We start from the raw sequence: 10,391 nt of genomic DNA, 5'->3' as shown, positions 1-10,391 counted from the left end.
ACGGTTCAGATTTTAGTTGCGTGTGCAATGCAGGGCACACGGTTAATCCATTCGAACTGTTTGCGATGAGGCAAAACAACAAAAACGGGCAGCCATATCAATGTGTGTGCGATATACGGCATACGGTTCATTCGGACGAACTGTTTTCGATTAGGGAATATAACAGAAACGGTTCAACTTAACAAGATGTGTGTGATATGCGGCATACAGTTCACATGGATGAACTGTTTGCGATGAGCCAAAAAAACACAAACGAGTCGTGTAAACAAGATGTGTGTGATATGTGGCAAACAGCCGACTCGGATGAACTATTTGCGATGAGAAATTACAACATAGACGGTTAATACAGTTAGTTCGTGTGCGATTCTGTGTGTACAAAAAACTTTGAAAAATGCAAACTAGTTGCTTGCGGTGGCTAGGAGTATCGCACACGATGCGTCTGTGAGTACTCGTGTGCGATGATTAGTAAGTTACACATACATTTCCTTATGTTAACATGTGTGTGAATTTGCAATATGGACAGTTAATATGCAAATGCCTTCTGTACATCGGGCACACGGTTAAACTCAATGAACTGTGTATGATACTAAAACTTTCCATGAAAATTTAAGAACTGGGTAACAACATTTGAGTAACATATATATATAGTGGTTACACTATTCGACAAAAGGAGGATCTTCGTAACACGGTTTTGACAACCGTATGGTCCATATTTACATACTTAACATAGTAGCAACCATCACATTTTAAGTGGCTAAGGGCCAACAACCATATGGTCCATATCTACATACTTAACATAGTAACAGCTAGCAAATTTTAAGAGGCCAAGGACCAACAACCACAACTATCCGCTGGAAGCAGCTTGATCACGGCGACTCGACATCTCGTCAATGAAAAGGAAGAGCCCTCCTATGCCTTGGTAGAGCATGAGTAGAACAGTGTCTCCAATTTTCCAATATGGATGGATTGCCACGACAAGCGAGAACTTGTTAATATGAATGGTTCCATTTCTGCGGGAAATGCAGTACCTTGCAATCACTTTGGCGTTATTAGCAAGCACAAGTGTAATTTGACCACGTCGGGAAATCGATCCAGGAACTGCTACAGCGGGCAATTTCTGTTGACATGTAGAATAAAAACCAATTGTAACATATCATTGAAGATATATATAGTTTATGAGCATCAACATTAAAATAAGACTTTTTACCAGCGTTTTGTGAACACAATTGGTCTTGTTCATTGTGTGCACCATAGGTATAATTAATCCCATCCAAAATCCAGCGTTCATACGCTGTGCTATCTCTGTCAGATTATCAACAAAGTTTATGACATGCTTCAAGTCCTTCCAGTGAAATTTGGTACGCTTAGTAACACTAGCACAAATGCCCGTGCATTGCACCGGGAGAGAGCACCACTTCCTATCCTATGAATCATGGTTGGCAGGTCAAGAAACTATGTCGTGGGACAACGGCCGCTCTTGAAAGAGATGGATCGTCTGTGGATCGCGATGTGAGCTCATGTGGTATGATTCCGTGTAAATTTATCCGCCTGAATAAGAAAAAAATAGCAATACAATAAATCTAAAGTAATAAAAGCAGCAAGCAAACCAACCTAGAATAACAATTGCAGCAGCAGCAAGCAAACCAACCTAGATGGATATTACCTAAAAAATTACTCATAATTAAACATACTTCTTCGAATCCATATTATTAATTATCGTTCATTCAGTACAACTTTGTATCAGCGGTAGTATTTTCTTTGTTCAGAGCAAGCCCCGACATTAAAGAGATAAAAGGGCTCTGCCTTGTACTATTTGTTTTATTTATTTTATGTTTTGCTGTGTATCCTTTTAAACTTGTAATATAAATACATGCAGTAAGGAAATCTACTGTTTTGCTCTAGAAAAAAAGGTTGTAACAACAGAAATCATCCATAGTAAGAATAACAACGACATAAGTAGACATACTTTATCTTTCCTTGTAATCTTCTGACGTCTAATTACCTTCCACTTCCACAACAGATGAAACTCTGATCTTTTTCTCCAACCTGACTGGAGACGTGAAAGAGTAAGGTTTTCATAGGACATAAGGGCAAAAACTTACACCTATAGTAGATTTACGACAAGATTGACCATATGCAGCAAACCCAAAAGGGTGGTTACTGCACAAAATAATGATAACAAGCCACGCTTGAAAAAACAAACACAAACATGCAACAAACATTTTCTTCAGTGCGACCTGAATTGGACAAAAAACCAATTGTACAAAAGGAAGCACTTCTAAACTGAGAGCGCGAACGCACAAATGCACTGAAAGGGCATGGGCAGCTGTACAATTACATCTCAGCATTACTAAACACTCAAGCGGACATTAACTTAAACCAAGTCCAGAAAGATAAATTAATGATGCACAACGCTTCATTTTTAATAAAAAGAGAAAATTATTATAGTTAGTCAGCAAATACCTGCTTCTTAGGATGCTCCTCCTTTATTTCAAGCACTCAATTCAGCCTTTTCCTCCTCATGGAATTCATTTCAGACTTGGGAGTAGTCAAAAGAAACACTGGGTTCACACTTCACTTCCTTTACACCTGAAAAGGCATCAATTCAGGCTTTAGACAAAACTAATAATACAGAACACAATATGAAAATAAGAATGCAGATTTTAACAGTCATAGATATGACTAAGAACGGAAAGTATTATGTTGTAGCTGAAGTGAATCGATGCGTGGTTATGTTGAAAAAGTTTGGGGACTCTGTAAGAGCTTTGGAGAAAGTTTTCCCCGCAATGCTAGTTCATACTGATTAGCAAGTACCGATAGCAATTGCACTGTTACTGAAATAGAAGGGGGTGGCCATTCACTGAAGCATGTATACATTTTCTCTTTCAAAGAGGACTGCTTACGGACTTACAACTGAAGTACTCAATGTATTGGATGCCAGAAAACATTCCATGAATGCTCAGGTCGCCAAAGCTAGTGTAGCTTCCTAACATAACTATTCTTCATTTTTTATTTGGCAAGCAATGGCATCCAGATATGTGATCCTCTGGCATAGACAATGGTGATGAAATTAACGGACAATCTCGTCTATGGCAGCCTGATGGCCTAGTTCCACAAGAGCAGTTAAGAGTGTACCTCTTAACAGTGTATTCAGGTGACCCTCCCCACTCTTGGCATCCCAGCCACCTCACTTGCAAGGGATGGATTTCTGAAAAGCTAGAAGAGACTGCATGATAAATTATCATTAGAACAAGATCAAGTTTAGGAACAACAAAAATTAATTAGAATAGGAAGAGTAGTGAGTTGATGGCATGTGCAAGCACATTATACTCAGTATCATCCTTGTACGCAACAATCAAATGCAGCAACGTGACCACCTTCTGTTTACCAGCCATACAAAGGGCATATGTGTCATCAAGTACACCTGTAGTGATCAGACAGTAATAATGTGAGAATAGTTGAACATGGAAAGACTTAAAGTTGTAAGAAACCATGCAAAAGTTTTATCCGTCTGCTGCACTCAGTGTGTTGGTCTCAACTGCATACCTAACTCGGGATGCAAGTTCCTCATCATAACTCACTATAGAAACCAGTCTGATCGATGTTAAGTTTAATCTAGAAATCATCTTTTGACATTCTACGAGCCCTGACAAATTGAAATCCTCGATCCTCTAGTTCCCCCGAAACAAAAATTTGCAAACATAAAGAGCTTATACAACTTTACCCGTTTTGCCTATTTTTTCTCAAGATGACAATCATAGCATGGAAGGAGATATGCAAAAAGATTGACTAAATGTATATGTAATTGCTATTTTTAGCAAAACAATGGCTAATCGGTTCACAAGAGGGTAGTCGAGATGCCACTATATTTAAAAAATAATATGACAGATAGAACTGAAAATTGCCTACCTGGGCAAAGAGGTGCGTGTGCATGCAACCTGCCTATATTAAAACTTCGATGTATGTGCTTTAATAATCGTATAATCCTGATTAAAAAAGCAAGTGCATAACTCAAACTGAATTGTGGATTTATTACATACTTTTAAGGATAGAAATACCATAACTCATATGTGAAACCTCAATCATGAAATCATTGTAAGCAATGTGATTCACAAGAGAGGCTCCGGACATCTTGGGTTCACCCTGCTGCAATTCATGAATCAATGATTGTTTGAGAATCAAGTGTGATTGTACCTCGAGACAATGTATTCTGCAGTTGCCAATTCTTGACATCAAATCAAGGAATTCTATTCCAGCCCAGGGATACTACGGAAATCCTCCTCCTGTAGTAGTTTGAGTGTTCAGGCTCAGATATTGACTACATGAGATTAAAAATAAACTTTGAAGCTGATATAGTATGATGACAACCTGAATAACAACATCTGGCAAGTGAAATTGCATTGGAAGCTGCTGTGTTTATCAGAAGTTTGGAAGCAAAATAATCTGTGGGGATACAGGAGAGTCTAGAGGATAGTTCTCCAGCTCTTTGCTTTCAGAAGTTTTGAAGGCTGTTCGATATATGCAGAACTGAATGTGCCAACTTCAGTTGTGCATAAACACTCCATCATGTGAGCTTCAACGACACAACCACGCAGTAGGCAGCCACCGAGGACCCCAGCCGCAGCTCGCCGGAGCGGCGCCGCCCCTTCTCTCTGCTCTTTTCTTCCCTTGCTCTCCCCCTCCTTCCTCTGTTTATCCTCCCCCCCTCTCTGCTCATCTCCCTCCCTCATTTCTTCTCTACAGAAGCCCCAACGTCATGGACGAGCTGCGCAAGAGGCTGGTCATGGCGCCCAACATCGATCTCGCAGCTGGGCAAAAGGCGGCCATGGATCAGGAGGCGCGCGTGCGCAGTGCAGTATGGGCGGCGCGGAACGAGGAGGTCGAGCGCCACGGACGACCCGCGATGTACCGATGCTGGCAGAAGGAGAGGGCCATGGATCGTGGTGAGCTCAGGCCGTCGCGGATGAACAAGGGGCGGAGAGAGAAGGATAATGGAGAGGAAAGAGGAGGCATGTGGGCTGAGGGGAGATCGCTGGCGTGGCCCTCCGCGGCGGAGGGCGGTCTCCCGTGGGTGTGGAATCGGGTGGGAGGGCATCTCTCGCGCGTGCAGCGCAGAGGAGAAATTGGGGATCGATTATCCAGCGAATCGTTTTTTTACATGTGGACTGTGGGTTGATTACGTGAAACCAGAGGGGGTTTTCTGCAAAAAAAAGGCACGACGGTGAACCCGACAGACTCAATCCATGCTTTATTAGAGAAAAAATACAGATCGTTCACTATGCATCCAACATATCCTGCTTAAAAGATGGAAAGGTATTATTTATTCAGAACATGAAAGAAGAATATATAGTGCGCATAAATTGGTAAATAGAATTTGTTACTGCCTAGAAACGGAGTCAGAAAATGAAATCACAATTGGTTGCTTAAATAATGATCAATTAGTCAGAACAAATACCCCGATTTTGCTAAGTAATATGACATCATGGAGAAAGTTGAAAGGACACTAACCTCGATCAGACTTTGATCAGCTGATGGCGTTGGGGAAGTAAACATCCATGTTAATTAGACCAGGCTGTGATGCACGCACTCGAATTTTATTGCCAGCTTTCAGTTCATAACACTTAGACATTTTTCTCCAAAGGTCCGCATTAAAATAGGAGTGACCATCTTTATCAAGTTTTACGCAAACTATCATTGTAAATCCATGCTGCGTTGTCAATATGACATCCTGGGAGTCATCAACACAGTAAAGCCCAAGATTTCCTTTTACTCCTGTTCTTGCAAAGCAAGGGATGTACTGCTTGGAATGAAAATTAAGATCGTAAATTAGATATATTGAAATAACAGAACAAGATGCAAATATGGGAGTAACTGATAGAACAAATCAATATATAGATGAAAGCAAAGTACAAAAATATAGAATTAAAAATAGATAATGTAACAAAGATTTGATGCAAATATATAGATAATGTAGCAACAGACGGTATATGTTCACAAATTTAGGCCATGCCGACCATGGTAGGTTGAGATTGAACATACCGAGCGCTCCTTGAAGTCAACCGGAATGGTGAGATAGAACTTTGTTTCTGACTGGCCGCGACCACACTTGCCCGATTTATGCTCGCACTGTGGACACATGAATGAACACCCACGAATCAGCTAGAACAAAAATGATTCCACGGCAATTTCCGCCGGTTGACTAACAGCGACGGACGGACTGCTATAAGAGATGAGTGAATATTTCGCTAAGTTGATTACCTTCTCCATGAGAAAAATCCCCGGCCCAAACCCGCAAAAAAACCCAGTCGACCAGAGTCTAGAATGTCGGTGCAGATAGGCGGCGAAAAGCGGTAGGGGCGAAATCCCATGCCGTTTGGAGCGCGACCTCCGCCCGCTGACAACAGCCGTCGAGCTTAGGGTGGCCGCCGCGATATAAGTTGATGAGGTGCAGAGTTGCGGAGGAGTCCGCGGCGAGTGGGTGGGGACGAAGTGGGCGCGGGTTTTCTTTTTCCTTTTGCATGTGTGAATTAACACACACGGTTCGCAGAGGCGACGGAGATGAATCGTGTGCGATAGTAAATCACCGAGATTGAATGGGAATCCAAATTTCCTTTGTCCTTCGTCCATGAGTTTTTTTTCTAAGATGAACATAAACCCTGCTAATCACCGTGTTCAAATTTGGCACTTTTTCGGGTTCATTTACAATATTTAGGGGATCATGTGCATTTTGTAGGCATTAATGCACATAATTCAAATTCAAACAATTGGTGCTTGAAAAGGTGCATAAGAATGGTCTGGGAAAACCATACTCGTGGTATTTAGTAAATTCTCAAGCCTTTTACAAGGAATGTGCAGAGATTTCAAGGGAATGTGTGGCAATAGTCAACCACAAACGCGTCATTTACTGGGTTATCAACTATAGAAAACTGAAATATGTGCTTGAAAAACATGACGCCTGACATGGTGCCATGGTATGGCCTCACCGTGCCCTGGTTAAAAGCTAAGAAGGTTTGATTTATGTCATCATGCACGCCCTTCATAAACCATCATCGAGGAAGTTCCATGCTTTCGAGAGGAAAATCACCAAGATTGAAGGGGAATCCAATTTTCCGTCCTAGTTTGTCATTCAGTTTTTTTTCCAACAATCAACATACCGCCTCAAATGCAACGTGTTCAAATTTGACATTTTTCTGGGCTCATTTACCATATTTAGGGGATTATGTCCATTTTCTAGGCATTAATTATGCACATAATTCAAATTCGAACAATCGGTGCATGAAAATGTGCACAAGAACGGTCTAGAAAACCATGTTCGTGCTATTTAGTACATTCTCATGCCTTTTACAAGGAATGGGCAGATATTTCAAGGGAATGTGCGGCAATAGTCAACCATAAACGCATCGTTTACTGGGTTAACAACTATACAAAAATGAAATACATGCTGGAAAAACATGACGCCTGGCGTGGTGCCATGATATGGCCTCACCGTGCCCTGGTAAATATTGGGGAATGTTTTACTTATGTCATGATGCACGCCTTTCATAAATCGAACCATCACTGAGGAAGTTTCATGGTTTCGAGGGGGAAATCACCAAGATTGAAGAGGGATCCAATTTCCTTTGTCCTTTGTCCATGAGTTTTTTTCTACGATGAACATACACCCTGCAAATCACCGTGTTCAAATTTGGCATTTTTCCGGGTTCATTTACCATATTTAGGGGATTATGTGCATTTCCTAGGCATTAATGCACATAATTCAAGTTCAAACAATCGGCGCATGAAAGGGTGCACAAGAACGGCCTGGAAAACCATGCTCGTGGCATTTAGTAAATTCTCATGCCTTTTACAAGGAATGGACAGATATTTCGATGAAATGTGTGGCAATAGTCAACCACAAACGTTTGTTTATTGGGTTTTGAACTATAGAAAAAAGAAATAAATGCTTGAAAAACATGACGCCTGGCATGGTGCCATGGTATGACCTCACCATGCTCTGGTAAAAATTTGAGAAGGTTTGGCTTATGTCGTCATGCACGCCCTTCATAAATCGAACCATCACCGAGGAAGTTCCATGCTTTCGGGAGGGAAATCACCAAGATTGAAGGGGAATCCAAATTTCCATCGTAGTTTGTCATTCATTTTTTTCCAACGATCAACATACCGCTTCAAATGTAACGTGTTCAAATTTGATATTTTTCCGGGCTCATTTACCATATTTAGGGGATTATGTGCATTTCCAGGCATTAATTATGCACATAATTCAAATTCGAACAATCGGTGCATGAAAAGGTGCACAAGAACGGTTTGGAAAACCATGCTCGTGCTATTTAGTACATTCTCATGCCTTTTACAAGGAATGGGCAGATATTTCAAGGAAATGTGTGCCAATAGTCAACCATAAACGCATCGTTTACTGGGTTAACAACTATACAAAAAATGAAATACATGCTTGGAAAACATGACGCCTGGCGTGGTGCCATGGTATGGCCTCACAATGCCCTGTTAAAAATTGGAGAGTGTTTTCCTTATGTCGTGATGCACGCCTTTCATAAATCGAACCATCGCCGAGGAAGTTTCATGGTTTCGAGGGGGAAATCACCAAGATTGAAGGGGGATCCAAATTTCCTTTGTCCTTTGTCCATGAGTTTTTTCTACGATGAACATACACCCTGCAAATCACCGTGTTCAAATTTGGCACTTTTCCGGGTTCATTTACCATATTTAGGGGATTATGTGCATTTCCTAGGCATTAATGCACACAATTCAAGTTCAAACAATCGGTGCATGAAAGGATGCACAAGAACGTCCTGGAGAACCATGCCCGTGCCATTTAGTAAATTCTCATGCCTTTTACAAGGAATGGACAGATATTTCGATGAAATGTGTGGCAATAGTCAACCACAAATGTTTGTTTATTGGGTTTTCAACTATAGAAAAAATGAAATAAATGCTTGATATGACCTCACCATGCCCTGGTAAAAATTTGAGAAGGTTTGGCTTATGTCGTCATGCACGCCCTTCATAAATCAAACAATCACCGAGGAAGTTCCATTGTTTCGAGAGGGAAATCACCAAGATTGAAGGGGAATCCAAATTTTCTTCGTTCTTTGCCCTGGAGTTTTTTCTATGATGAACATACACCCTACAAATCACCATGTTCAAATTTGGCATTTTTCCGGGCTCATTTACCATATTTAGGGGATCATGTGCATTTTCTAGGCATTTAGTGCATATAAATCCAATCCAGCTACAGCTGCACGGGTGTGATGTGAGGGACGTGGATTGTCGTCCGATCGTGGCACATCCTACGGTGCACACGCGCGATCCGCATGGCTGGGGTTCCGGCCAATCATAACGCAACACACAATAGGCTCAACGCACACTGTTTCTAGAAGCGTCGAAGATGAACCGTGTGCGATAATGAACGAGAAAAATTGTAAGGGAAGCCAAATTTCTGTTGTCACTTGTCGTTGAGCTCTTGAATACCACCACACTGTATGGCTGCCCGGCCCCTTCGTCCCAGAACTCTCTTCAAGCGTCGTTCATGGCACCGCGGCGCACAGTAACTGGTAAGGAAGCGATGGCATCCCACCGCACCGCGTTCCTCGCCACCCGCGACCGCACACATGGTAAGGAAGCGATGGCATCTCGCCGCGCTGAGTTCATCGCCGCCGGCGGCGGCCACACAGTTACGTGGGCGGACTTTGAGGCTGCCATGGCCGAATGGGCGGTGGATCTAGAGGCAGTCAAAGCCGCACAGAAGGAGCGGAAAAGGCAGAAAGCAGTCAAGAAAAGAGAGTCCCGCCACCGCAAGAAAGAAGAGGACGCACACCATGGTGAGGAGAGCTTGGCGGAGATCGAAGCACGGTGGGCTGCCGCCTACAAGGCCGGGAAGGAGAACGCTGGCATCTGGCGAGGATGCCCCGATGGCAGCATGTGAGAAGTAGTTTAAGTTTGTAGTATTAGAGAAAATTACCAGTAGTACTTTAAGTTTGTAGTATTAACGTACAATGTCGGTAAGAGCATCCTTTGAGGGCTTTGAGTGTTGATTAGCCTGTGTGCCCATGTGCGTTTTTTGCGTTAATCATTAGAAGATCACAAAACACACGGTTTCTATGCCGTACCCGTCTGCATTTTTTTGCGTTAATGATCCATGAGTCAGTTACTTGTGCGATGTTTCCTAATACACCAGGCACACCATTGACCGAAAAAAATCAACTACACATGTACATTTTTTTGGCGACAGGATCTGCCAATTTTCTGTTTTCTCGCACACGAGTATTTTATGCGCTTCGTCTGTGTTGTGTGTTTCCCCCGCCCAAGTTTCAAGTTTCGCAGCAAAATTTTCATTAGGCACGCGATTTCAGAATTTATTCCTCCAACCACATCCC

General features: G+C 42.2%; 1 long non-coding RNA gene across 8 annotated transcripts; it reads right to left on the bottom strand.

Moving 5' to 3' along the window:
- Positions 1-605: 605 nt before the first annotated feature.
- LOC109764688 (uncharacterized) lies at positions 606-5,122 on the bottom strand. Of its 8 annotated transcripts, none has more exons than XR_012205166.1 (8): positions 4,369-5,120; positions 3,910-4,283; positions 3,324-3,424; positions 3,136-3,226; positions 2,464-2,589; positions 1,967-2,050; positions 1,208-1,548; positions 606-1,117 (listed from the first exon to the last, which is right to left on the bottom strand). It is a non-coding gene; the product is annotated as an uncharacterized lncRNA (long non-coding RNA). The 8 variants fall into 8 exon arrangements; XR_012205164.1 differs by having other exon boundaries at positions 3,136-3,424; positions 3,910-3,986; positions 4,078-4,283; XR_002233226.4 differs by having other exon boundaries at positions 3,136-3,424; positions 3,910-3,986; positions 4,195-4,283; positions 4,369-5,119.
- Positions 5,123-10,391: the final 5,269 nt, after the last annotated feature.

This window comes from Aegilops tauschii, chromosome 3 (assembly GCF_002575655.3).
Source record: "Aegilops tauschii subsp. strangulata cultivar AL8/78 chromosome 3, Aet v6.0, whole genome shotgun sequence".
Taxonomy (NCBI): domain Eukaryota; kingdom Viridiplantae; phylum Streptophyta; class Magnoliopsida; order Poales; family Poaceae; genus Aegilops; species Aegilops tauschii.
The sequence above is the reverse complement of the archived record's forward strand: the minus strand, read 5'-3'. Positions and strand labels throughout refer to the sequence as shown.